Raw genomic sequence first — 27,577 nt, forward strand, 5'->3', positions numbered from 1 at the left:
GACTTTCTTTCCTTGGCGGCTAATTTGCCGCGGCTAATCTGCCTTTTGGAGTTCCTGGGTAAATATTAGGACCTATTTGACCGGCGGCCTCTTTTCAATTAGCGGCGGGTCGCCCGCGCCGTCTGCTTAATTTCACTCCGCCATTGATTTGATTTTTATCTTCAGCTGCCGGCCTCCCGCTTCCCCGGCTCGACTGCCATCAAACTTTTATTGCTAACCGCCTCTCTCTCTCTCTTCCTTTCTCAGCTCCCCGGACGTCCCGGCTCGCGTTCCCGCTCCCTCTCGGAAAACGCCGTCCGTTCGGAGGAAAAGCTCGCCGCCGACCTCGAAAAGCGACGATCGGATTCGGCGAGCGAGTCATAAGGTGGAGTACCCTCCGGAACCTTCTACCAGGCAATAGTATTGGGTATTGTGTTGAGTATTGTGTATTGTGTTGAGTATTGGGATAAAACGAGACAATTATGAATACACGCGCACAGTAAAAGACAACTGAGCTGCGTTTGAGCCGAGCTGGCAATTTTTGGAGTAATCGAGCACGTTCCTTAAAATGAGTCCAATGCTCGAGTGTTGACTTCAAACGAGTTTGATTTGTTCATGCATAACTGTCATTATTTAAAAGAAAACAAGAGAGTTGAAGAACATGCTTTGGCTATTGAAGTAATCAAGCAGCTTCCAAAAAATCCTATCAACTAATCCCGCGCTGAGTTTTTCGCTCTGGAAAAAATGAAAACTATTGCTACGCACAAAAGAAAACAAGGCATTTTAAAAATATGTCAACAGATTTTACTAATCGAGCGTCCTTCAAAACATTTAATCGAAAATTGGGTTAAAATATTTTATCCGTGGCTAAAAATTAACTGTACATTATACACAAAGAAACTTGCATCGGAAGTCATATAGAATATTTGAGTGATTGGTTATCTACCCGGAATTCAATCAATCGAATGTTATCTGCATAGCCCTAAATCCCTCTTTTCATAATCGAGTATTCATCGAGTAACGATTTCGACTGGCTGGACCCTTATGCAGTATTTTGACCATTTTTGGCTCATTTTTTCCCCCCGCGGTATTTTAGCCGATGGTTTTAGCCAGTGGTCGTGCCTTTTTGAACTTTGACATGTTGTCACCATCTGAGTGAAATTTCAGCTCCCCGGGTCCTTCTTTCGCCGCTTTCCCGTCGATGCGAAATGCCTTCGATGTAAAGAGTCGGACAAAACATCCCACGGGGGTTAAAGATGAGCTGAGATCCATTTGAATGAGCGAGCAGCCAATTGGTTTCCTTTTTTCAATCAACAACAAGTTTTGTTTCTGAAATTGCGATTGTGCATCCCGGATGGTTATGCGAGCGCTGTCAAGCGACAAGCGTCTTTGATCTCAGAAAGCAAAGATGAGCTTTTGTTGCAAGTCAGTAGCGTTTTGGCGGAGACACGTCCAAACGAGCCCAGGATGAACAAAAAACCCATTGCTTCTTTTCACTCTAACTTTTTGCTCTTTTCCTGGTTGGCGTTCTCAGACAGCTTATCGGTGACAAACTTTTGTCAGCGTTGACTCCGCTCTTTCACTGTCGTTAATGAAAGCCGAGCTAATTTGGGAGTTTAAAAACTCATTAAGATCAAAGGAGCCGCTACAAAGAGGAAAATTCCGTATTATTAGACGGGCTGCGGTAGGTGCTTTTACTTTTTTTTTTTTTTTCAAGTATTTGGCCGTCGCTCTGCGCCACCTGTCAGATAAAACGCATTTGGGATTATTTGTGTCAAGTTCTTTTACAGCGGAAAACGTCTGGGGATAATGGATATTTAGATCAAAGTGTCTCGAGGCGTCGGCGGAACAATGGACTTGAATATTTCATTCACGGAATGCTTTGCCCGCCTGGACGGGCGGCCGTAGACAGCGGAAGAGAACGAAGAGAACTGAGCTCCCGCCGATTGGAGAAGCCAAACAAACGCTTGAGCCCTTGGATCCCACTCCCCCCAACGGGAAGCGGCCGGCAGACGCGGCCGGCGATTCGCCCTCGACCGCTTGGCCGCCCGAATGCGGATTCCGAAACAGGAAAGGGACTGTCGGGTTCGGGCAACCTACAACATGTAAAGTGTTGAGAATGCGCCTTGCGGCGCGGAGCGCTCGCCGTCGCCGCGCACGCGTTCTTCCTTCTCTTTGCGAGATCTGGCCCTCCGGTGCCTGTCGGTCGCCTTTTCCTCCTTGGAATGTTGTCCTTTATGCCCCCGATTAGTCGTTTGTTGGTTCATCTAATTTGAGTTTTTATCTTCAGCGTAGCGTGGCCTTGTATGCGTTCATCTGGTTAGTATCGCCGTTTGTGCTGGGTATTTCCTCTCGGTAAACGTTTTGCATTGACAATCATACTCTTTTGCATCTAACTAACTTTTTGTTTGGAAACTTAATCATCGGCAGCCGCATTTTGGGGGAGAAGGAGCCACGCAATTTTCAATTTTTAATATTCTAAACTTCAGTATGGCTGAAAGTAGCATGTGCAACATGTGCAATGGGGGCGCTTGGAAAATGTGTTCCCGACTCCAAAAGGTTTGCGAACCCCTGGCCTCCCTGGGCTGCCAGCCGCTGACATCGGAACAGGACGCAGTGGAGAAGTTGGGTTTAAGCCCCATGAGTTAACATGTCGCACCTGTTTGCGGGCAATGGGTAGCGAGCGTAGTTATTGCATCTTAATGTAATTTACTGCCTAGAGGGGCTGCTCTAAAAGTCAAAACAGGAAAAAACAGCTGTTGACTTAATGTGATGAATGATTGAAACTGCCTTGACGTGCTCCTGTAGACATCAGAACAGGAGGTAAACGCCTTTCGCGTCTCTTTGAGAGCTAGAGATAGCTTCGCTTCATTGCGGGCGACCTGCAGAAGATGGAGTTTATTCGGGCCTCGCGCTATAGCACTAACATCAAATTGACGTTAGCTATGTCTAACATAGTACATAGTCACATCGAAACACATGCAACACGCCACTTACTGTCGTGTCCGACGATTGCGTCGTTAGCGCGTCGTTAGCGCGTCGTTAGCGCGTCGTTAGCACTTTAACAATGACATCACACAGGAAGCACTTGGCATGACCCTAAACTAAACTTGCATGATATGAAATTTTTGGGTGGCGCTCGCGCTCACTTATGACATTTGCAAGCCTTTCAATGACTTTGATGATTGGCTTAGCCTGGACTCCCTTCAAAAGACATAATCATTTTTTACTTTAATTTCATAAATGTATAAATATACAGCGCGGCCACTTTTACTATGATCGCATTTTTAGCCTTTTTGTACATAAAGAGGGAGTAAGTGCCCCCCCTAAAAACAAACAAACAAACATCTATGTAGCTCCGATGCCACTGAACATTTCGACGGGTTGAAAGGAAACGGTTATTTCTATTTGACGATGTTCCCGCCCTTTCCTCGTCAGCCCAAGTCGGGCGATAATAAGGCCAGGCTGGTGAAGAATCCCCGCGCAGCCAGGGGTTAAGGACAAACATGAAAACGGCGCAAGAAAAAGCGCACGCTAAGACAGGTGGCGCTCGTGTGCCGCTGAAGGCCAGCTGACCTCCGCATCTTAGTCATCAGAGAGGCCAGTCACGTCCGAGCGTCTGCCGCATTTCGGTGACCTCGTCCTTCTTGAACATCGTCTTTGCAACCAGGCGGACGGGCCCGGGGTCAACTGGCATCCGCCGCTTGCGTCAGGGGATTATAGCTTTAACCGAGTCGTTCATAACCAAACGCTTCCTGTTTATTTCCTCTTCAAACTTTACTGCAGCCCGTCTAGGCAGAAGACTATTTGGCTCTGATTTACTGTCTCGCTCCACTTGCGGTTTCTGAATCGTTGACTTTACTTCGGAGAGAAAACTATCCGTCCGAGGTGCCGATGAGTCCGGTAAGACGGACGGCAAACCGGTCGGGTCTGAATTTGCAGGACCGGTTCCTTTGCACGTTATGTGTCTGGGGATTCAAATTTCCAATATTTCCAATTTTGAATGGCAGTGAATGAGCCCGACATGGGCTAAATTTGACACCCTGGACCTTTAGAAGGGACGGCGGGACGCATATTGAAAGTCGTCATGTTCTGACAATCTATGCAATATTTTTGTCCCCTGTTTTTTTTTTTTGTTTTTACTTTATCAAAGACTAAAAAGGCCCAAGTTGGGCCAAAATTTTCCCCAAGGGTTAATTAGCCATTTTGATTCGAATATTTCTATTTGCGTTTGAATTATTTTCTATTAATTTCCACTCTTCGCCGTGCGCGCCTTTCATCTTAGCGTCCTTATCCGATTTTGTATTTAGTTTGATGACTTATGCTAATATTATGCAAAGCGGATCATGAATATTCAATGAACGCCGGATTTGCATATCCTCCCCAAATGGTTACACTAAATGATAGTTGCCGTAATGCGATTCAACAACTGGAAATATCTGTTATCATAATGTTTATGATGATTACGTATTTAACTTGCGCGGGCATGCTTAATCAAGGTCGAGCTATTTTTTTTTTTTTTTTTTTTTGGCGCCGTTGAAACGGGGTAAACAGGAAGTAGATCAAGTTTGTTTTGAAAGCATTTGTAATCTAGATACCTAGATACCAGCACCCATGGTTTAGCCGCCTCGACGGGCTGCAGTCAAAACGAGACGATGATTTTGAAAGGGAATCCCGCGTTTTGACGTTGCAAATGAAAAAGTCTGCTGCCAATTTCTGATGGTTCCGGCACCCCGTAGTTGATCGTCGACGGTCGATTTTTTTCGGACTTGTACATTATGCATATAGTGGAACTAAACATATTAGCGTTCGTGTGCTAGCATAACAGTAAATAAAGTTTGTTTCGGGATCATTTCTATTTGAGTAGGATCATTGGAGCCCAATCGTTCACCTGGCTCGACAGGCTTTGGGATGATGATTTATTTGTTTGGACTTGAACATCTACGTTGTTTTACCGTTTGATTGCTAGCATGCGCGTAAATAAAGCTTGTGTTGGGAGCGGTTATATTTTGGTTCGATGATTCCGTCCCAATTATTTACCTACCTCGACAGGTCGCCGTAATGCTCTGAGAAATTCTATTTAGAAAAAAATCACAAAATTTGAAGTTTGTGCATTTTATTTCCAAAAGATCAGCCGCCAATATTGGCCGCGATTCCCCTTTGCCGTTTTGATGATCCCCGCGGCCCGTCTGCTGTACATAAATACATTTTAGCATTTGGATGCTAAATTAATGGCTCTGCAGTTGATGTGATGTTAGCATTTGACAGCTAGCATGAGCATTCTTCCCTTTCTAGGTTCTTAGCGAAACTTACTTCGTTTCGCGGCGTTGTTTAAGTTATTAGCTATTTTAGCTAATATTTAAAAGCGATTTAGCTTTGATGCATGCTAGCACTTGTTAGCTTCCTTGCAAATGTTACGATTTAAGGCGTGAAATCAATTAAGGTTTGCCAGCGGTTTTAGACGCCGTCTGCCGCCGCATGTTAGTTAGCCGCGCTAACCGGCGAGCGCGGGGCTCGCGGAGGGGGATACTCCTCAGTCCCGCGGCGAGAGAGCGAGCTAGCGAGCGCGGGCATTAGCCACGCTAATCTCATTAAAGCCGAGCCGAGAGTGAATCCCGCGGGAGTGCGGCAGAGACGGATGAGCCGCTTTATTATTAAAAAGGTTCGCGGATGCGGCGCTTGCCTCGGAGAGTAGAAGATGATGACGGAGACGAAAGACAAGGGACATGGATGGGCGTGTGAAAAAAAAATGACTAGGACCTGAAATTTCCAGATGAAGTGCCAGGCAGAGGATCCCAGTGACGCCATCGCAGAGGAAGACGGCGCCATTCGTTCGATGTACTTTTAACACACGACAAAATTGTTTCAAAGAAAGATGAAGCCATTCCAATATAGCACTTTCCTTTAAACATGGTGATTTAATCGTTTTCTAATTTGTAACTTCTACAAATTTTCCCCCAAAGCAAACAAACAAGAAAAAAAGCATTGAAAGAAAACATTTGCCTGGTAGTGAGGAATCTTTGAGGTCTTTTTCTTTCCTCGTGTCCGTTAAAGTCCCGAACGAAGGTTTTTTTTTTTCCTTTTCCCTCGTTTGTTCTCCGGAAATCTCTTGTGTGTTTGACACATCCCGTCTCTTTCTTCCTTTGTCTGCTTTGTCGTTTTGACACAGTCTGTCTGCGCCGGTCCCGAGCGCGCGTCCTTATCTTTGCCACCTCCTCAAGCGACGCCTTCAAAGACCAGAATTCCTTTTCTCCTCCGTTTCGACTTTTTCCCCCGCGTCTGATTGAAACCTTTGTGTAACCGCGGCGACGTACAGTAAAACCTCAAACATGCTGAAGAATGGCCATTTTTGTCGGCTAAATCTAGAATAATTTTGACATTTCAGAGCATGTGGCTGGCACATCCTCACTCACTGTCAGGGGTTCTTTATTTAAATCCGCTAGTTGTGCGCAAGCTAGCCGATAGCATTGTCAGAATTTGTATTTTGTTTGGGCTAAAATGATAATAGTTTGCACATTCTCTGGGTCTGTTTGATAGCTGTGAGCGTGCTAGCTGTCAGCATCGTTACAATGTCCATTATGTTTGACTGGCTAAAAATAGAATAGTTTGCACGTTTCACTGTCGAGCATGTGGCTAGCGAATCGTCCCTCGCGGTCAGAGTTTCCGTATTTGAATCCGATAGATATGCGCATGCTAGCTGCTGGCATTTGAAAATTGTCCGTTTTGTCGGAGCTAAAATGATAATACTTAGCACACTTCGTTTGACTCGCTACGTACGCGACAGGAATATTAACGAGCATATTCTCTCTCGCAGGCACACTGCCTAACGGAGCTGTGTTTGAATACTCAAAGTAACAGAGTCGGACATGTTTACCGCGACCCCGCGACGGCTATGCTAATTAACGATGCATATTTAAGAGCAAGCGCCAGCGATTTACATATGATCCGCGGCTAGTAGTCAGCTAGCGAAATAGCCGCTTCTGAAGCGTATCCGCCGTAGCGGAGTTGCCCAGCCACTCTTTATCTCATTTTTTTCCCCCTTCACCGTTTCTCTAGGGGCCACACAGACCGTGAGTTTAGTGTAGCGGCAAGAGATAACGACACACACAAACACACACGCGCGCGCGCACTGCGGTGTTTGTTATTTGGCAGCTGATGGGGAAAAGCTTACTGAGCCTCATGGTCCGCATGAGATCAGGATGGATGATACTCTGCAGTCCACTAGGGCACACACGCGCACATACACAACACACACAGTCTTTGCAACTTTTATCAGGACTTGCTGGAGCCAGCGCAATCTTTGACAGCTAGCATGCTAATTGCTAGCACCGGCCCTGAAATAGCTGCGCAAATCTTTAGCTAGTTTTGAATTTGTCACACTTTTTGACCTGTATCTCCTTCTACATAATGCATCCAATTCACGTCGTTCCAATTTCCACACAATTCGAAACTTACGGCCACTATGTTTGGAGATTTTTCACCCTAAAATTCTTCAGTTATTCCAAATTAAGCTCTATTGCGGTGGCACATTTGATAGTACATCATTTCCGTTGAAAAATTTTGAATCATCCCGCTCATTCAGATCACCTTGTCAGCTAGTATTTTCAAAAATTCCCACTGACCTCAAATCCTTGGTTGGTGCCGCAATCTAACGCGAACGCAGGAATGTGAAATTTTTGCCAGTACGCGACACACACTGAGCTAACCTCCGATCTAATTGATGAAGCTCCGAGCGGACGAGGCTGGCAAAAACGACCCAAGGATAATGAAGCGATAGTGTGTAGAACTCTGAATAATTAATGGAGCCACAGGCGTGCCTATATTTACACGCGTGGGTTAATCAAACGGGCCAACTCCAACGCCTCGTTAAGGAATTCATCCGCTGGGTGTCTTCATTGATCATGAGCGTTATTCTTGCTTATCACCTTGATCCGAACCCATGCTAATGTGGGCTAATATGCGCCGCGAAGAAGCTTTCATTAGTTGTGGCTAATATGTCTTGGAAATCCAAATCAAAGCGGGCGCGTGATACAGATATTTTTCAGTCCATACCCATAGAATCGTAACGTACCGTAAATTGGCAACGTGCATCTTTCAGGAGGAGAGACGCTTTTTACATGTGAATAGCCCAATCCCTTCCAAGCTCCCCGAAATGCTTCCAAACACTTAAAGTCAATATTATTCCGTGATAAAAATGTCTCAAAAATGGTAACATATACATATTGGAATGACATTAGTGCATAGTAATCGATATATGTCATGCAAAGAAGCATCAAAACACTCCCGGACCCTTTAAATTATTCATATTAATCATAGCTGTCGACAATATGGATGCAGTTCCTTTGTCGGCCTTGAGATGGTGCTGCCGTGTTGGTGCTGAGTGCAGAGAGAGACACCTTTTTAGGACGTCTAATTTGTATGTTTTTATTTGACGTTTCCAGCGATCCGGGAATCATTTCCAAGTCCACCCGAGCAATAATAATCATTTTTGGATTTATTTATTTATTTTTATTCTTTTGAGCGCGTGTTAGAGCTACGTATCGCAATTTTACAAGGTTGACAGTAGTATCGAGATTTTGCGATTGCACTGACCGAACGGTTTGACAATTTTCGGAAATGACTACATAAATAGCAGAGAGGACAATGTGAAGGTGATATTTCCAACAATAGCACAGCAACACAACATATTATCCTCGCGGTGTTTTTACAGCGGACCAAATAATACAGTAATACGACACGAGCGTATTTTTTCCAACGATCACAATTAAGTATGATTTCAGCGTAACGCATCCCCAACCAAGCCAATAAACCATGGAGACGTTTTCATCATGGCGATCCGCATTGTAGCATGCTGTTTGAGCAACGTGAGGATCACAATCGTATGGCATATTATACCAACATTTTTCCATTCCAGAAAATCTGAACGAGCAATTCTCTTGTCCTCTCGGCAGCAGTGCTTTCGTAAACGTACTTAATGATCATGGGGGGGGGGGGGCGACAATTTTTTTCCCAAGGAGCCACGATAGGCTGTTAGCGGCGCGTTTGATAGGCGGAGCGCTCCCCCAAGGCCGCGGCCTCCTGCTCCTGTCATCTCCTCCTGCTGTTTCTCCTCGCCCGCCCTCCCGCCTGCCAATATCCCCCTCGTCTTACTTCCGACCCCCCCCCCCCCCCCCCCCTTTTCTTTTCCTTCTTCCCGCCTCCAAAGACCAGACCTATTTAGGCGCTCTATTGCTAACTTTTAATGGAACCTCTTCACTTTGGAGCTATATATGTATGCTTATGTATGTTTATGCATACATTGTGTATATGTATATATGCGTACAGTATATGGTATATATATGTACGCATATATACACACACGCATATATATATATATATATATATATATATATATATATATATATATATATATACACACACCCACACACTATATGTGAGCGGTGGTTAACAAGGGCCGAGGACACTGTGGTGCGCGCAGATGGACTATTTCTTATCGGGGGAGTCCATTCCATTCGTCCGGCCGCGTCCTTCGCGGGCTCGTCCTCGGGCCGCACTCCGTGGAGGATGATGGGGGGAAAAAAACCAGCACGTTTTTATTTTTCATATTTTCAATACAGGGCTAACTCAAGCCCATTCCGGCGAAGTCTTGATGGCCGCGGTTTGGCTTCAGGCCAACGAGCCGGTCACGATGCGGGATCGGACCGTCGTCCAATCTTTCCAAAAAGGGAGGAACTTTGTTTTTATTTGAACCCAATCTTTTATTCCCCTTTTATCATGAGTCAACAATGCGAGCGGAGCGCTACACAAATGCTGACCTAAATTTGCAAATGATACAAACTATAATTTCAGAATACCTAATATTTATACAATTATTTTATATATATGGTTGCTTACGTGTATAGTTAATCACATATAGTTATTTACACGTAAATTAAAATAAATTATACATCAATTCTTCGCCACGTTACGTATAAATTAATTCTCTCTCTCTCTCTCCCTCGCTCTCTCTCTATATAAACACACATCAACTTGACTTTAAATGTGGAAATTGTGAAATTGTTTTCATTGGACTTGAGAGATGAAAGGAAATGGAGTTGAAAAAACAGAAATTCTTTGTGTGTCATTTAGAGGCACACGCGCGCACAAACACCGGCGGTGATTCAAAGGGCCGTCCAAGCGGGTCCGGTGGATTTTTTTAGCGTTGTCATGGCGACAGATGCTACGCAAGATGTGGGTTTCCATGGCGCCCGGCCCAGTCTGCCTCGACGCTGCAATTCGCCCAAGGTGTCGCCGCTTGACGGCAGTCCGTCCGGGGCCCGGAAAACGCGCTGACGCATTTAGACAAAAGTAGCACGAGTACACAAGTTGAAGACTTGCTTTCGTTTCATGTGAAGGTCTCGACGCGGGCGTCGGCCACCCAGCCGATTGGGCGGCTTTTCGACTTCGGCTTTCGACTTAGGGTATCAAGACGGGGTTTTATTCAGAAGTTTCCAAGTAGGGGTAAATGGCTTCATGTTTGGAAGGATTAAATTGGAGCTTTTCAAGCCCAGGGCGGGGTCCATATGAGGTTTCGTTAGGGTTTCAAGACAGGGTGAGGGTTTTAAATGAAATGAATGCTTAGGATTTCAAATTTTGCAATGAAAGCTTTTAACTCGGCATTGAAAGTTGGGATTTCGAGCTGGGGATTTAAGGAGGGTATTTAAGTCAAAGATGGGCTTTCAAGTTAGGGTGTCAAGGCGTGTCAAGACGTGCTCAGGTTTCAAGCACGAGCGTTTCAAGCACGTCAAGTCAGTTTGAAGTTCCGGCGTCAAGATTGGTTTAGGGGTAGACCCTCCCCTAATCTCGGAACCTTGAAATCCTAACCCAAAAGCGCACGGCAGTCTCGAGACCGTAACCTGCGACGAAAAACCCTCATTTGAAGCCTTATAATCCAGGCAGAAAGTATACAGCGATCCCGGCGCGATCCCGGCGCGATCCCGGCCCGACCCCGTCCCCCCGGAGGCCGTCGCGCTCGGATCGGGTCGCCGCTTTGGGGCCGGCTAATTGGCCGCTTGGCATGGCAGATGACTTTTAATTTATCTGGACGGGGCGCTAATTGGGAGTTGTCAGGAACGGCGATTCCGGGGCAGGGAGTAAAAAAAAAAAAAAAAGGAAGAGTCAGTTTGACTCGGGAAAGGCCGGCGGCTTGTTATTCCCACCAATTAGCTGCCTTCACCTGTTCAAGCAAAAAGACAACAACCGCGCAACAAAGTTTGCAAACTTCCTTTCAAATGACGGTATTTAGGGACAGTTTCGAATTAGGCTTAGGATTTCGAATGAGTGCATTTAACCAAAGAAATTAGGGTCTCAAGGTGGGGTCCCAATTTTAAACAAATAGCGTCTTAAGTCAGGCTTAGGGTTTTAATCAGTTGTTAGGGTTTCAAATTAGGGTGCTAAACCACAGTGGTTCGGGTCAGGGATTCAAGACAGGATCTTAAATGTTAGGGTTTCAAATTAGGGCGCTAAACCACAGTTGTTGTTTCAAAGAAGGATTTCAAGACAGGATTCGGATTTCAAATTGGTGTTTGAAGGGGGGTTAGGGTTTCACAGGATGTGTTTGCAAATTAGGGTTTGAAGCTTTCAGTTTAGGGTTTTTACATACGGTTAGGCTTGTAAATAAGGTTTCAATTCCTCTTTCTTGAAAGCTCATTGCCTGTGTATAGGGGAGAACAAATGGCGCGTTTTTGTGCTGACATGGAGGTCAGGTCTTTACAGAGTCGCTTGTCAAAGTTGCGGGTAGGGCGTTTAATGCAAATGAAGCTGTCTGCGGGCGCAATAGCTGGAGAAGAACGAAAGCGAGAGCGGCGAGGCCAGCCCACGTGTGGGCCGGCTTCTGCTGTTTATGCGTGATGTGCTTTGAATAAAGATTGCGCCTGTGTGTGTGTGCGTGCGTGCGCAAGTGTGTGCGCGTGTGCGCGCGCGCATCGACCTCATCGGGTTGCCGGCCAATAATGATCTCCTGACAAAGCAAAGCGCCGTCTCGAAGCGGGTTATAAATGAAGACAGCCAGAGATGAAAGGGGCCTCCCGTTCTTTGATTCGCGTTCAAGCGAGCGATGAAAATGGAAAAACCGAGCGAGCGATGCCATCGGACGCCAGCGCGAGTCCGTCGAGAGCGGACGCGCTGACGACTCGGTTGGAAGAAACGCAAACGGGTCCGCCCGCTTTGGCCCCGAGTCTTCAAGCAAAGCCGCGGGGGTGTCAAACGTACGGTTCCGGCCCGCGGACGGGTGCGATCCGCTCCGCGAGTAATGTAAAGGCTATCCGGGCTTGGAACCGCTATTGAGGTTTCAAGTATGGTTCAAACCAGGGTCCAGGTTTCAAACGACAGGTCCGGGGATAGGTCGGGGTCGCGAAGTCTTGCTAGCGTTTCAAATGAGGGTTTCCAGCCCGGTTCGGAGTTGCTAGTTACGGGTCTAAAGATAGATCGGGGTTGCGCAGTTACGGTTAGTGTTTGGGTTTCAAATTAGGGTTTGAAGTCAAATTAAAGGTCCCAAGATAGGTCGGGGTTGCAAAGTATACCTATTGTTAGTCTTTTCGAGGTTTCAAACGGCAGGTCCGAGGATAGGTCAGGGTTGCGAAGTATAGCTGCGGTTAGTATTAGGGTTTCAAGCCTGGTTGGGAGGTTTCAAATGACAGGTCCAAGGATGGGTCTGGGTCAGGGTCTCAAGCCTTTTTGAGGTTTCCGATGAGGATAGGTCAGGGTTGCGAAGTATAGCTGCGGTTAGTATTAGGGTTTCAAGCCTGGTTGGGAGGTTTCAAATGACAGGTCCAAGGATGGGTCTGGGTCAGGGTCTCAAGCCTTTTTGAGGTTTCCGATGAGGATAGGTCAGGCTTGTAAAGTATGGCTACGGTTAACTTGCAAATTAGGGCTTCAAGCCTGTTGGGTTTGATCCCAAAGTCAGCCTTTGAAGTCACGGATTAGGATCCTGATGTTTTTTTTTATTTTTCCGAGCTAGGTTTCAAGCGAAGGTATCAAATATGGGTTTGGGTCCCATCCTTTTCCCGTCATAGCACAGGAAGTGAGACTAACAGGACGCGATGAGACCAAAAGAGACGCGGACGAGATTAAAGACGGAGACGCGGGAGAGGCAAAGGTGTGATGCGAGAGGACGACGGGGATGAAAGGACGCCGATGGATGATGGCCGACGGGCGCGCGGGTCAGCGCGCCTCACGCGGCCGGCCTTCCGTCCCGTCGCGGCTCGGTCCCGTCGCGTTAGGCCGCGCTCAATCGCGCCGCCCGAAGCCTTTCGGGCGCTTTACTCGCCGGGGCTCTTATTAACCTGTCGGGGGGGGGGGGGCTTAAAGTGCGGAAAGCGCTCTTGAAAACGCCTCTCCTCCATTCGACGTCTTCAAGGCGACGGCTCGCAAAAGCGGCCGGCCTCGCCCAACCAAACGGGACGGGGAACGTTCCCTTTCCGCAAAAGACAATTTGGAACAACGCGGGGTCTTCGTCCGGAACGGTGCGGTCGGCGGCGTACGTGTCGACGTCGGCGACCGGAGTCTTGGCGGTCGGAGGGAACCTTTCTTAAGAGCGGGTTAGCCCCGGCCCACCGAACGGGACCAAACCTTCGATGGGCGTAGCCTAGGTGAGACAATTTGGACCTTTCGCAAACGCAAAGTTTTATCCAGACCGGTTCGGTCGTCAACGCGGCGAACCCGTCACCATCGAAGACAAAAGTCTCGGCGAACGCAAGTAGCGTTTCTCCAGATCAAACGAAGTCGGCAAACCGATTTTTGTAAATGTCGACGAGCCTCGAAGCAAGTCCATTCGGATTTTTGCAAACATCGACGACGCGCATCTTCATCGCTGAACGTAGCGTGCGGGTTGTCGTAAACACCAAAGGCAAGAGTATTCACGAACGCGGTGTTTAAATGTTTTTTTTTTCGGAAGCGTTTGCATTTTTCATGGCCGTCTCCGATCGGCCGTCGTTTAAGAGAAGCCCCTTGTCCTTCCTGCTGACTGGACTCGACCCGATTGTGAAAGTACCGTTTTTTTTTTTGAAACTGTCGCTGGCCATTTGTTGCACATCACTAAAGCGCTCCCAGCATTAATTAAAAAGACGGGCATTTTTTTTTCCGCTCCTCTTTCTTTTGCGGATCGGAGCGCAAACAGATGGCGGCGGGTGAAAGTGTCGCTTCGCATCTCGCAGCTTTCTTTTATTTCTTTTTTTTTTTTTTTTTGCTCGCCGCTCCAACAAAGTAACACGTCACGACGCGGGCGAGAAAACTGGAAATGTTTTATTTGCGACCACTCCAGTGGGTTGGAACTTCCCGACTTTGGACCTTTTATTTGTACAGTATTCATTCCCTTGTTGCCTTGGGCGATAGTTTGAGCGTTTTTGGCTCATTTTTTTTCCGCGTCATTCTGGAGGTATTCTAGCCAAGGGATGACAAACTCCTGCCAGTGTGATAACTAAGCGTGAAATCTCTTGAATCTCATCTGGGTGAAATTTCAGCTCCCTAGTGTCTTCTCTCAATGCATTCCGTTTGCCGTGAAAGGTCTTCTTCCGCAAGGTTCTCGCAGTATTTAGCCAAGGGACGCTACATTCCCGCTAGCGGGATAACTTGACTTGGACGTTTTTCTTTGACGTTTCCAGCGATCCGGGAATCATTCGCGAGTCCACGGCAGCAACAGTATTTATTTCTGGGTTGACTTAAGTTTAGTCCGGAGTCATGCGTGGCGCTTCCCGTGTGATGTCTTTGCTAAAGTGCGGACGACGCGCTCACATCAGACGCGCTAGCCCAAAGTGCTATGTTAGGTTTTTCCGGGGACCCCGGAAAGGAGGGATGGCGAGAAAGATCAGAGGGCCTCCGTCCTTTTCCCGCTTTGTTTCCGGGGCGAGAGCCGTCCCCGGCCGGCGCCGTCCGGCCTCCGATCCCGCAGGTTAGCCTTTAATGAAGCGAGCGTTTGATGCGGGCTGCCGCCCAATCGGACCAAATAAGGACATAATGAGCCGCCGTCACGTCGCGCGCTTTTGTGAGCGTCGCCTTCCGTGCCCTCTAACATTTTCGCCAGCTCCCGCCGGAAACTTTTCTCGAGGTTTGAAAAGGGCTGTTCAAAAGTCTTTTGCGTCCAAAATGGACGCCTTGGAACATTTTCCAATCCGAACGGCGTCAGTGGCCTTACCCGCCGCGGTGGACCTTTGTTTTTGGCCTGTTTCTCATTGGAGCTGGCCTACTAGGTCCTTATGTCCTCCATAGAGGACATCCTGGTCCTCGTTGCTGTCAGTTCCTTGTGGCCCCTCGCGAGTTCTATTTGTGCTTTTTCCTCAGTTTTGAGTCAAGTCTTGAGTTGGGGCCTTTTCCGAAACATTTATTGAGCGATGGAGACAAAAACGAGTCAACGGACTGCAATAATTGTAGTATCTAGAGGGCTAGCTAGCCAGCTAGCCGTCGCTTGTTTTGTGAGCCGGCTGAGCGTACGACGTTAGTTTTGGAACACGCCCGGGAATCATCACCCAAGGTTATTTTTTCAAATACCTGTTCTCCAGGTACCTGTAAACAATGATTTCTTTTTTGATCGCCGGGCTGCTAAGTGTTTATAGAAGCGGCCCGCGGTTTATCGGCCAAGGTTGTTTGGAGCGCCCGCTTCCGAGTAAACGATCGCGACTTTGCGATTAAGACTTCCAAACGGCGGGGACGCGCGGCCTTAGTCTCGGCAACAATAGAGGTAGTTTTAGGACGAAGCGCATATTTGGACGTTAAAAGCAACACTTAATTAGGGGAATGTATACAATGCCAGACACGGGCGGGCCGTCCGTCATTAGCTTAACGGCGTTCTGGAAGAGAGGACCGCTGGCCGCCGGCCAGGGTGCCGTCGTAAAGATGCCGGCCGCCGCTAACAAGCCCGGATAAATAAGACAATAAGCCACGTCTTTGCATCGCTGCAAAAAAAGAAGCTGGCTAAACGTGGCGTTGGCGTCATTTTTTTTTCCTTCTTTCTGCCGCAGGTCTTCGTTAGCGCCCGGCCGGCGGGGACGCTAGCTTCAAGTTTGGTCGGCGGTGTATTGTCAAACGGTTCGAGAAGGTTTTCGCTACCAGAGATGCTAATGCTAAAACCTAGGCTAAGTAGTGTGGTCAAGAAAGGAAAAAAAACTTTAGCGAGCATTTTAAAAAAAAATATGATCTCGCGATACCAAAGACGTATTTTCACAATATTTTTTTCGTTTTATCGATTTATTTCTTACGTTTTTTTCAAGTTTTTGGCTAAAGAATGGTGTAATTCATTTATTAATTACCAAAGGTGTATACAATTTATTAAATACCAGCAAGACATTGCACATTATGCGCGTCTACATTTCTGTTTCCTGATTTTGCTTTGCCATTTCGTTTTGTATTTTTTTGACACTCGAAGTGCGCTTTCGCGCGCCGCCGTCGTCGTAATTAGCACGCTAACGTCCTTCAAAGACAAACTTGACTGTTACGCCGCTGAGCTAAACGAAGGACAAATCATCTGCTGTTTTTTTTGTGCAAATAGTTTGTCTGCAGCGGAAGCTCGAATGAGATAAATTCGTCGTCATTTTTCGGGTCTTTTTCCCGCCTTCGTTACTGCAATTAAGCAGCAGCCAAGTAAGGCGGGTAAACACTGACTGCTGCTATTCAAGCGCAAAGCTATCAAACTCCCACAGAGGCTGACTAAAACATTCCCTGCGTGTGCGTGCGTGCGCGCGCCGTGTGTGTGTGTTGCTAATATCCAGTGAATGTTGGATTCGGGCACTCGGCCGTATAATTAGGCAAAGCCCAAAGGGATGACATTACCAATCATCGTCATCCTCTTAGCTGATGGGGGGGGGGGGCTTAAAAAGGCCGTTTGACAAACATGTCAGGTATCATCTTTGTGTAAATGGGCCCTCGCGGCAGACAAAACACTCCAAAAGTTTGCCCCTTTTTTTTTTTTTAACAGGGCCGCAAAACTGCCTTTGTTTGCCTTGGGGGGTTGCGTATCGATATGCCGCAATATGAAGTGGTAATATGACGATATGGCGCGTAATTTTGTGCTTTTCCATTCGGGTTTTGTGTCCAAGCGCTGTTGCTCTGTTTTATCTTACATGAGTTTAGCATTATGTGGTTTTACGCTCTGTTGTTTTTCACTAGTGCGTTACGCTAACATTTTATGATGGTTTATGTTACAATGATGGCGTACGTTCGTTTTATGCTTGTTAATTGCGGTTGTTTGATGCTATGTTGTTTTACGCTGCTCTTTACAGCTTGTTGTTTTACGCGACTTAATTTTACGCGACTTAATTTTACGCTACTTTGTTTTACGCTACTTTGTTTTACGCTACTTTGTTTTAGGCTTTTACGTTGTTTTACCCTGTTATTTTACCCTCTGTTGTTTTTTGCTACATCGTTTTACGCTACGTTGTTTCACACTTATGCTGCATTGTTTTGCGCTACCTTGTTTTGCACTACGTTGTATTGCGCTACGTTGTTTTGCGCTACCTTGTTTTGCGCCACGTTGTTTTGCGCTACGTTGTTTTGCGCCACGTTGTTTTGCGCCACGTTGTTTTGCGCCACGTTGTTTTGCGCCACGTTGTTTTGCGCCACGTTGTTTTGCGCCACGTTGTTTTGCGCCACGTTGTTTTGCGCCACGTTGTTTTGCGCTACGTAGATTAATAGAAGTTTGTTTTATGTCATTTTTTTAATGCAACTTTGCTTTATGCAACTTAGTTTGAAGAATTGCTCTATATAAACGCCGTCATGCATACGCACATAGCCAGTAGGTTATGTGTTTGAATTTCATATTTTGATATTTTGTCGATTTGTTTTTGTCTGTTTTGCTCTCACTATATTTCATACAGCAATCTGCTGTTCTTCTTTTGTTGTTTATTTCTTTTGCCGCTCTCTCGCACCATCGGGTGTTTTGTTCTCTTGACGATAACGGTTCCTGAGCTTAGCTAGACGCTTCCTCGCTAAGCGGCGCACGCAGATGGTCCGAGGCCGCCAAAGCGCCCCCGGGACCGGTCAGAGTCGAGACGTTTGAGGCGCGCTTAAGTTTAGCGGCCGCTCGCAACAAATTGGCTGCAAAACGGCGCAGAGCCGGACGGCGGTAAAGCGGGAGATTAGGCAGGCCCTGGATGGAGACGACGGAGCGGGAGGGGAAAGGCGAGAGGCGGCGGAGCCGCGAGAGATACACCGGACCGCTTGAAAGACACGGAGAATAAACACGAGGGATTAGGAGAGGCGGGCTGGGAAACGCCGCCGGAAAGTCATGCAAACTTGGGACGTTTTCTTGATGGGAAACATCGAAATTGGAGAAAGTCGGAATGATTTTGGGGATCATCGAATACCACCCTTCCCCTCAATCTCCAAAAAGCCGAAATGTCAACGGTAATCGGTGGGGACGGCCTGGTGGGAAAAGGACAAAGGGTTGAGCTTTTTTTCCAGTTTTGACTCAGGTTGCGTTCATCTCCAGTCTCTCTTATTGCTAACTAAGTGTGTTTGCTGTCAAAAATCCCCAGTAAATCAGACGCATTGTTGCGCTAGCGCCGTAGTCGACGCCAGGCATGATATCTTGCCTCCGTCCCGTACCTCATTTCTTCCGGACTATTTCAAAAACGAGCGTATAAAACGGCGGGGGCCCGCCGCTCTCTCTCTCTCTCTCTCTCGTGAGGGTTTGTGCGCGCGGGGAGCGGCGCCGGCCGCGCTCGCTCGGAAAGCCCGTGCGCTCTAATGGGCTCCCGCAAGGAGCTCGGCCAACTCGCCCATTTTTTTAATGACTCGCCCGCATCAGAGACGGACGCTGCCCAACTAGCCAATTTGATCTCGCTTCCTCGAAACGTTTTTTTTAATCAAGCCTTATTTGCCCGCTTTAACTTCTTGGTTGCAGAGATGTTCAAGGTAGGAAAGCTGGCCGCATGAGAAAAGTGCAGTCCGGATTTTTTGTCGCTTTGTTTTTTCGGACCGGTTTCCTCATGCGCGTGCGTTTCGCAAATGCGAAACCGATAGGTAAGATAGGTGTGGAACTCCAGTCCCGGAGGGTCGGTATCCCGCATGTTTTGCGCTTCTCTCCCCAACGCATCTCATTCAAATATTAGCGTATTAGCGAGCTCCGCAGGAGAATTGATCCGAATGATTTGAATCAGGTGAGGGAGAGGGATGGAAATATGCAGGATACCGGCCCTCACGGACTGGAGTTACGCACCTGTGACCTACTGTATCATATCAAAAAAGATGACTTTTTTTTTTAATTTATTATCTTTGAAAATCCATCTTGATTACTGGCCTTGTATCTCCTGGTGCGCAGGTGTGGAACGCCAATCCTTGAAGGCCGGTATCCCGCATGTTTTCCGGTCGTCTCTCCCCAACGCACCTGATTCAAATGAATGTAAATATATGCAATAATTTGCCCGTCTTGCTTCGGAAAGTCACCCGGTATATTTTCCCGACTTGACAGTAGCATTGCGGGAGGATGAAAACGAGCTGTGAGAGTTGCTCAAAGGTGACGGCCAAACAACAGAGCGCTTCGGGACGATTGCCGCGGCGAGCCGTCTCTGGACGCGCTCAAACAAACTCTTATTCCGTCTATTGATTTGCCCGCACGAGAGAAAGCTTTCGTCCGAGATCGCCGCGTGATTGGAGGCCTTTTAGTCGGACCGGGGCCTTTGGGATGCCGCCATTTTTTTTTAAAGATATATATATATGTGTGTGTGTGTGAGACAAAACATATTATTACACCGGATCCATTAACAACCCAAAACAACGTTAGAGAATTGAAAGAGGAACAAAATGTAGACATATTTGTATATATTTTTTGAAATATGAAAGATCCTTTCGGGGTTTTGATCGGCGCGACGGGTCGCTCGGCGCCGCTCCGGCCGGCCGGCACGACGGATGCTTCGCCGCGCAAACTGCGGCGCAGGGAACAGTCGTCGCTTAAGACAAACAAAGCAAACATATGGCCGTACGCATAATTGGCCCGCGCTCGGTTGCGGCCGGAGGCCCTCGGCCAATCAATGCTTTTCATTTTGTCCATCGATTTGCGTTGATGAGCTTTTGGACCCGCGCGCCTCCGGGGAATTACAAAATTCCCAAATTCGCTGAAAATGAAAAGAAAACAAAAATCTGGACATTTACAATGGACACGCCGTTTGACGCAAATGAACAGGCCGGGTCTCGGGAGGACGCACAGACGATGTCCTCCTTTCTCCACCGCGTACGCTATGCTAGCCTTTGATGGCAGTTTGGCCGCCACGTGACTACAAAATAAGAAAATGCGCGCGCAAAAGCTGACGTTTTTGCTCCGAACGCCCGATTGTCCTAAATCATAAGCCGGCGGCAAAACGCACTTGAGTGGCGAGCGGCCATCCCACGCCGCGTCCAATTGAAAAGTCTTGGCCGCAATTCTGACGGCGATGAGCGACTCGCGGCCAAAATAACCATCGTTTAAAAAAGGGAAAGGGCGTTTGATCCCATGACCTCAAGCGCACGGAAAGAAAATGTGATTTATGAGTCGGGGCCGCCCGCCGCGAAATACGACGCCCGGAAGCGCCCGGAAGCGCCTCGCCCAAACAAGCGAGGACGGCAAATGGGAAAGAAGGCGCCGCCTCGGTGCCAAATGCACAAAAGGACATTTTGGGGCTCCGCCTAATGCCTTATCCTACGCACATTTACATACTGCGCATCTGTCTGTATATTTATATATAGATCTGTAAAAACTCATGTATGTTTGGATACGTACTGCATACAGTATATGTACCGTATATCTCGATATTTGGATATGTACTGTATACAGTACGTATGTATACATGTACTGCATATCTCGCTATAGAGACGGTATGTCTGTGTATATGTATTTGTGCATATATTGTGTGTAGACGTTTACTCATTCAATCTCAAAAACATCTTTTTTTTTTTTAAATGCCTGTGATGCAGCAGGAGGCGCCGTTCTATTTTTAGCCGGCACGCATATGTGATCAAAACGTGGCGGTCAGCCATATTTGTACGCGGGCGGGCGGGCGGGCGGGCGGGCGGGCGGGCGGGCGGGCGCGCATACGGAGCAGCTGGTTTTTGACAGGTCTGAAGCGGCTGCGCCTCATTAGCTAAGGTTGCAGATTGCCGGCTATTTTTAGACTCGGCAACGCGGCCGCCTTTGAAGCGTCCCCGGCGAGCCGCGCTAACGAGATGCCGGGGGCGCAAAACGTGACTGACGTTTGGCCTTCCGCGCTAACTCCTTTGCGATTGTTGCCTCCACGCTCGCCGTTGAGTTGAAAGCGTTACGGAAAATTGACGCGATACAGCCGGGAGCGCGTGCATGTTCCAGTTGCTTTGCTCTTAATTTGAAAAGAAAAATGTACTTTTTGTCAGATCAAAAAGGATTAAAGGTCAACAAAATAAAAGCATGCCATGTTTTGTCACCGCATTAAATTAGAATAAGATTAAAAGCATACAATGGCGAGTGCTACGTTGTGACACGTTCCAATCAATGTGCTCTTAATTTGAAAGCAACTCGTATCGTTCCTGTCACGGCAGCGGAAAGCGTCAAATGAGATTAAAACCCGACAAAATAAAAGCGTGCGACCTTTTGCAAACAAATCGCGATAACGCGATCCGGCAATGAGTTGTTACATCTTCCAATGAATTTGCTCTTAATTTGAAAACAACAACCAAAAAAAAGTACTGCTCCTGTCACGGCAGTAAAAGTATCAATTTAGAGTCGTTGACAGCCGGACAAAAACCCTGTTCATACGCCTCGCTAGATAATCCAGTGTTTGCGCAGCTATTTTCAAGTCATTGACTCCCAGAGACAAATTTTGACGCATCTTTCACGAATCTTTGACAGTCAATCCCCGGTACTTTTATTGACTTATGTTTTATTCAATAAATGATGAGGGAAAAGTATATCAAGTCTTCTTTATCCTAATATTTGGATGAAAACAAATCCGTAAATTGCGGCATGAGATGGGACGTCCGCGAAGACGTCCGACTACGCCCCCGGGACGGGACGAGCCAATAACAGACGGATGTAGATTTGACTTGAAATGATCGTAGAAAAGCTTCTTCGCTGTCAGCGCCGCGAAAAGAAAAAAAAGGCCAAAAGAGCAAAGACTTTGTCGGGATGCGGAAATGTGCTTGATATTTAAGTGCGGGGGCCCGGCGGGAAGCGGCCCAAGTCAAGTCCGTTTCTCCCCCGGGTGACTCACTTTGGCGCTTGAGTGCTCTTAATGCCGCGCCGTCACTTTGCCGTCTCGCCGCCTTTTCTTCCTCCCCCGGCTTGAGGGCGGCCGAAAGATTTTGTGTCAAATCTCCGTCCCGCGTTGACGCCCCTCGCTCGCTCGCTCGCTCGCTCGCTCGCTCCACGGCCGCCTGTCGGTTTTTGCCGGCCTTTTCATAAAGAAAAAAAAAAAAGTGACCCCTACTCGCAGAAATCGAATGAGTTGAGTAGCTTCGTCCGCCGCCAGCCTGAGTTTCGGTGTTTCTTTTGGACAAAAATGATGTCAAGAAACTACGTTGAAGGGTTAAGCAGTTTCCTTTAGACCAAACTAGATGTTTGCCGCCATCTTGTTACATCTCGGTGGTGTCGAGGACCTACTGTACGTTGAAGTAAGTTGAAGTGTTTCACTTGGACAAACGTGGCTTTGCACTTGGCTTTGCCGCCATCTTGGTGTCAAGGAACTATTTTGAAGTAAGGTGAAGAGTTTCATTTGTACAAACGTAAGGCTTTGACACCATCTTGCTGTAAAAAAAATGACGATGTAATGAGTTAAGCAGGTTGATTTGGACAAAAGTAGGGCTTTGCCGCCATCTTGGTGTCAAGAAACTATGTTGAAGGGTTCAGCAATTTCCTTTAGAAAAAAAACGAGTGCTTTGACGCCATCTCGTTGCATCCGCGTGTCAAGGAACGATGTTGAAAGTACCAGAATGTTTTTCCCTTTTGAATGCTCCGCACCCCCCGGGGTGGACCAAATTCTCCATTTTCGAGCGAAAAAAATCTTGGACTGCAGCCGTAGCATCAGTCTACGTTCAACGGCGCTCAGCGAATTTCTGGCCTGCCAACTTCAAGTTGCTCTTTTCAAGCTTGAGCTCTTTGCCTCTCCGTATGTTTTAGCGTGAAAACTGGCGCCGTTGATTCCCAGCGCCTTGCGTGGCCCGCAGCCACGCGTTGGCCTATTTGCTCACGGTGGGCGCCGCCCCGCTCCGGGCCCCCCGCGGCATTTGGACTTAGCGTGGTTTAGACAAGGAATCGAGCGGAAAAGGCATCGGCGCTTTTGAACAGATGCTTCTCAGCGTGCCTGACAGCTGCGCTCGGCAGAGGAGAAGGTGGGGAATTCCCAGGACGCCGGCTTCCCGTCCCCGTCGCTTCTCGCTACCCTCAAGGTCGCCGCGTTTCATCCCGTCGGGGTACTTTCAATTTATATTCTGCCATCTGGAACAAAACAGGAGTAAATGGAATGACTGAAACTGAAAATTCCTGCTCGCTGCTCCGTTTTCCGGGATTAGCGATGGTCCGTCTATCATACGACACTTATTACTGAATCGAAATACTACAGAAAGGGATCAGGGTAAGTTAAGAAAAAAAAACAAAACCAAAAAATACCTGGTAATATCCTATCCTGGAGCCGGGCTCCAGATAACGGTCTGTTTTGGGAGCAGTCCCGTCACGCGGGTGGAATTCCGGAACGATAGAGGTGTTGAATAATGACAGTTGAAATGGTGTTTGTGTAATAGTATGTGGAAATATCATATCCGTGTGCTAGAGTCCAGATAACAGTTTGTTTTGGGAGCAGTCAGGTTGCAATCAAGTTGCGGTTGGAAGCGTGTCCGATAACTGTAGGTGCCTCCAAAGAAGCCGGCCCTGCCCAAATATGCCCAAAATTGCCAATTGCTACCCTTGAAAAAAAAAAAAAATCCTTCAAATTCTCCCCAAAATGCTAATAAACTTTCATTACATGGAAGACGGGGCAAAGAAATCCCTCCCCCCCTTATAAGGCCCAACTCAGTCCCCGCTCGGCGTTTGATCAGCGGAGTGCAGCGGAGGCGCGGCGAGCGGCTCGTCGGCTCGCGGCTCGTCGGCTCGCGGCTCGTTAGCTCGCGGCCCGTCGGCTCGCGGCCCGTTAGCTCGCGGATCGTTAGCTCGCTCATTAGCGGGACCGCGGCGTCGTACCGAGACGCCGGGCAACTTTCTTTTAGCCTCGTTACGGCAAAATGGCGCCTTTGCCGCGATGGGCGCCGCGCGGCTAAATTCCGCCGATGAACCCGGAACAAATACGTTCGATTTGGATGACTTGTTTTGGATCATCGCGTAAAGCGGTTTCATTTGACACACTAACCCGGGTTTTTCAATGGAAATCCCGTCTCGGACCCCGTCTTGTTGAAACCTTCATTTCAATTCATAAGCCCGTCTTGAAACACAAAGTGGAAATTCAAAGCTTACTCCAAAGCCAAAGACAGATTTCAAATCTTATTTTTTCAAACCCCTAACTCTTAACACATCCTTGAAACTCGCCTTAACCCAGACTCGAAACCCTAATTGGAAAGTCAAACCGTCTTGTTGAAACCTTAATTTGAATTCATTTGCCTGTCCTCAACCACAAACTTGGAATTCGAACCTAACTTGAACTCCCGGGCCAGATTTCAAACCTTATTTTGGAAACCCGCACCTGAAATATGAGCAACATTATTTGAAAGACAAAAGCAGACATTTCGAAAGGCAGACTTGAAAGCTGAGTTTGAAACCCTGAAAACACACGCTCGAAATCCGATAGCCACGCCCCAGTTTGAAATGCAAACCATAACCTGAAATGTAAAAATAAGGGGAGGGGTTAGGGTTAAGGTAAATCCGAATTTCAAACCCTAACCCCGAAAGGCATACTTGAAACTCCTCCCTCGGTCGGAAATCCAAATCCGGCCTTGAAAACCGGTTGGATCGTCGCGGCCGTAAGATGAAAAAGCGTCCTTCTTTTCCCGCTTGACGACGGGACGCTCGAGCGAGTGGCGTGACGGGCGTTGACGAGGAGCGGCAGGCGGTCGAGGGCGGCGTGCGGACGAGCTCCTCATCTGCCTAATTGCGCCCGTAAAATGCTTGCTTTTTTTTCCGGCGCTCTGTGCGCGCGCCGCTCTGTGCGCTTTTGTGCGCGCGCCGCTCTGTGCGCTTTTGTGCGCGCGCGCCTGAGCGTATATCTTTTTTTTTCTTTAACGGAAATGAGCTCCTCCGGGGAAATTAAAAGCAAAGGCGACGTACGACTCGGTCGCGCTCGCCTCTTTGCGAGGACCGGAATCCGCCGAGCGTGTTACCACAGCAACCGCGCTTCGTTACCTTGCGCTAACTGCCCCGGAATGCGTAGCGTTCAATATTTACATTGAAAATGCTAATGTTAACCAGCGGGGGGCGAACATATTTCGACGGGGTTTGGCGCCGGTTCCCGATGGTAGCTTTCCGCGGGATGTCACTGAAATTGAAAAGGACTCTTGTGTAAACAAGAAACTCAAGGAGGCCGCAAATAAGGAAGGACGCGCATCTGGCACGCAAAGTACCTCAACCAAAATGCCGAAAATGATGGTTCTTGCCACCCGCTGCGTTCTATTGTCGCAAAAGCCACGGCGGCCTTGCCTTGGCGCCGCCCCCTGCCCCGCCCCGCCCCCCCTGCCGCGAGCTTTTCATCCACAAATGAGCGTCCGGCAGATCGATCGGGGAAGTGCCGCCGATCCTTATTTCGCCGCTGCCGCCGCCGCGTAATTGGTCCCCCTGAGGCGCCAGCGGGTTTTTTTTTCCCTGTACAGTACATGAGAAAAAAAAAAAAAAAACTTGAATGAGTGGAGAGATTTTTTTAAATAGAAGCTATGACTCATTTCTTATTTTTCTTGTTTGGTCTGCTGTTCATTCACTTGAACACACTGTGTGTGTGTGTGTGTGTGTGCGCGCGTGTGTGTGTGTGTGTGTGAGTGAGTATTGGAGTGTGTGTATTTATATATTTATGTTCACATTAACCCCTGAGTGTTCGCGTTATTTCTTCCTACTTTACTTTCAAGCCCTCAAAATGTTCAGTGGTATTAGTCGTATACATACATCGATTTTTTTGGGGGGGCTTGGGGTGACAAAAATGGAAAAAATGCTATAATAGCAAAAGTAACTTTGCATTATGGGAGTCCAGGCTAAGCCAATAATCAAAGTCATTGAAAGGCTTGCAGATGTCATAATTTGTTGGTTTTGGGACGTTAACACAAAAAAGCACTATCGAGCCCCGTATGCCAGCTGCCGTTGAAAGGATTCGTGCAATAAAATATGGGCTTTTCAATATGTCCAAACTGGACAATATTTCCAATGGCAGTAAATGAGCCCGACATGGGCTAAATCTGACACCTACTTTATAGGGTGTAGCCTTCGACCTCCCGCTTGCAAGCATTTAAAAGGGACGGCAGCGTGGCAACAAAAAAAAATATATATATGTGTGTGTGTGTGTGTGTGTGTATATACGGGGTGGTTTTTCCTTCTTCCGCCGGTGCCGCTTGGCCTTCTTGTTCCGCAGGCCCGATTAAAGATTAAAGCGGAGTTCATTCCTCGGCTCCTCTTCATCATCCCCTTCGCTCTCATTTCCATGCAAAGGTCAAGCTCAAAAAGAAATTCAAAGCCCGCCGGTGGCGCCGTCGAGACGGAGAGGAGTAATTAAAAGCGATAAATTAAGGCCACAACCCCGCCCTCGACCCCCGCCGCGCGCTTCGCCGTCCTCCGACGAGCGAGATCTCCCGCTCCCCGCGAGGGCCCGATACCTACGGTCTAGAATAACCCAATGGGAACACGCCCCCTAGTGGATGGGAGCCGCGCAAGAATGTCCTCGGGCCAATATTCAGACGCAAATTCAAGCGTTTTATTGCGCGGTAAATTCTCATTGCAGACCGCGTTCCATAATGGAGCAAATAATAAGGTAGGCAATAAAACCTATTCTTATGTTTTTTCAAGTCGCAAGCGCCATTCTATAGGTGAGCCAGTCCTCCGCCCGCGATGGACGGTCCGCTCGCTATGTGAAATAACAGGCAGGACGAGGATAGCGGCGAATTTCCCGAGAGGGTAACGCGTCCTCAACCTTCACCGGACGCGGATACTCGGGGAGGCTCAGCCGGACGGACGGCTGAGCGAACCGAAAGGCGAAGTCCGCCGGCGACGCTCCATCCGTACGGACAGCTCGGTCTGTCGGCTACGCGGGCGCGTTGATTGATCGCAACCGATTTTAACCCCTGGGTTGAAATCAAAAAAGAAATATGGCTGCTCCTGCGGACCACCGGAGATGTCAAATAAAACCGTTCAAAAGAAAGGGCCTAAAAAGGTGGCTCTCTCTCTCCCTCCGCGCTCATCACCGACGCACCAGCACCATCTCGAGGCAAACGAGGGAACTGCATTCATTGTGTCAGTACGGTTAACGGATTCTCTGCCCGGGACCTATTTTCGCCTTACTTAAGAGTCCAGACGTTCAATCCCAGATGCTTAAAACAACGTCCCTGGCATTGACTGAGTTAAGTACTTGCTGATGAGTGCAGAGGGAGAGACAAACACCTTTAATCAAAACGATCATATTAACTCATTCAATGCCAAAGACGTATTTTTAAGTGTCCAGACATTCAA

At 47.8% G+C, this 27,577-nt stretch overlaps 1 protein-coding gene across 1 annotated transcript in view; it reads left to right on the forward strand.

Annotated features, from left to right (window-relative positions):
• Positions 1 to 258: 258 nt before the first annotated feature.
• Positions 259 to 27,577, forward strand: part of LOC148421735 (protein phosphatase 1 regulatory subunit 29-like) — a 37,577-nt gene continuing 10,258 nt past the window's right edge. Inside the window, exon 1 of the mRNA XM_088419114.1 lies at positions 259 to 364. The gene's annotated coding sequence lies outside the window, so the exon portion shown is untranslated. The remainder of the gene's footprint in view (positions 365 to 27,577) is intronic.

Source organism: Hippichthys cyanospilos, chromosome 7 (assembly GCF_059441005.1).
Source record: "Hippichthys cyanospilos isolate Australia breed blue-spotted pipefish chromosome 7, RoL_Hcya_1.0, whole genome shotgun sequence".
Lineage (NCBI taxonomy): Eukaryota > Metazoa > Chordata > Actinopteri > Syngnathiformes > Syngnathidae > Hippichthys > Hippichthys cyanospilos.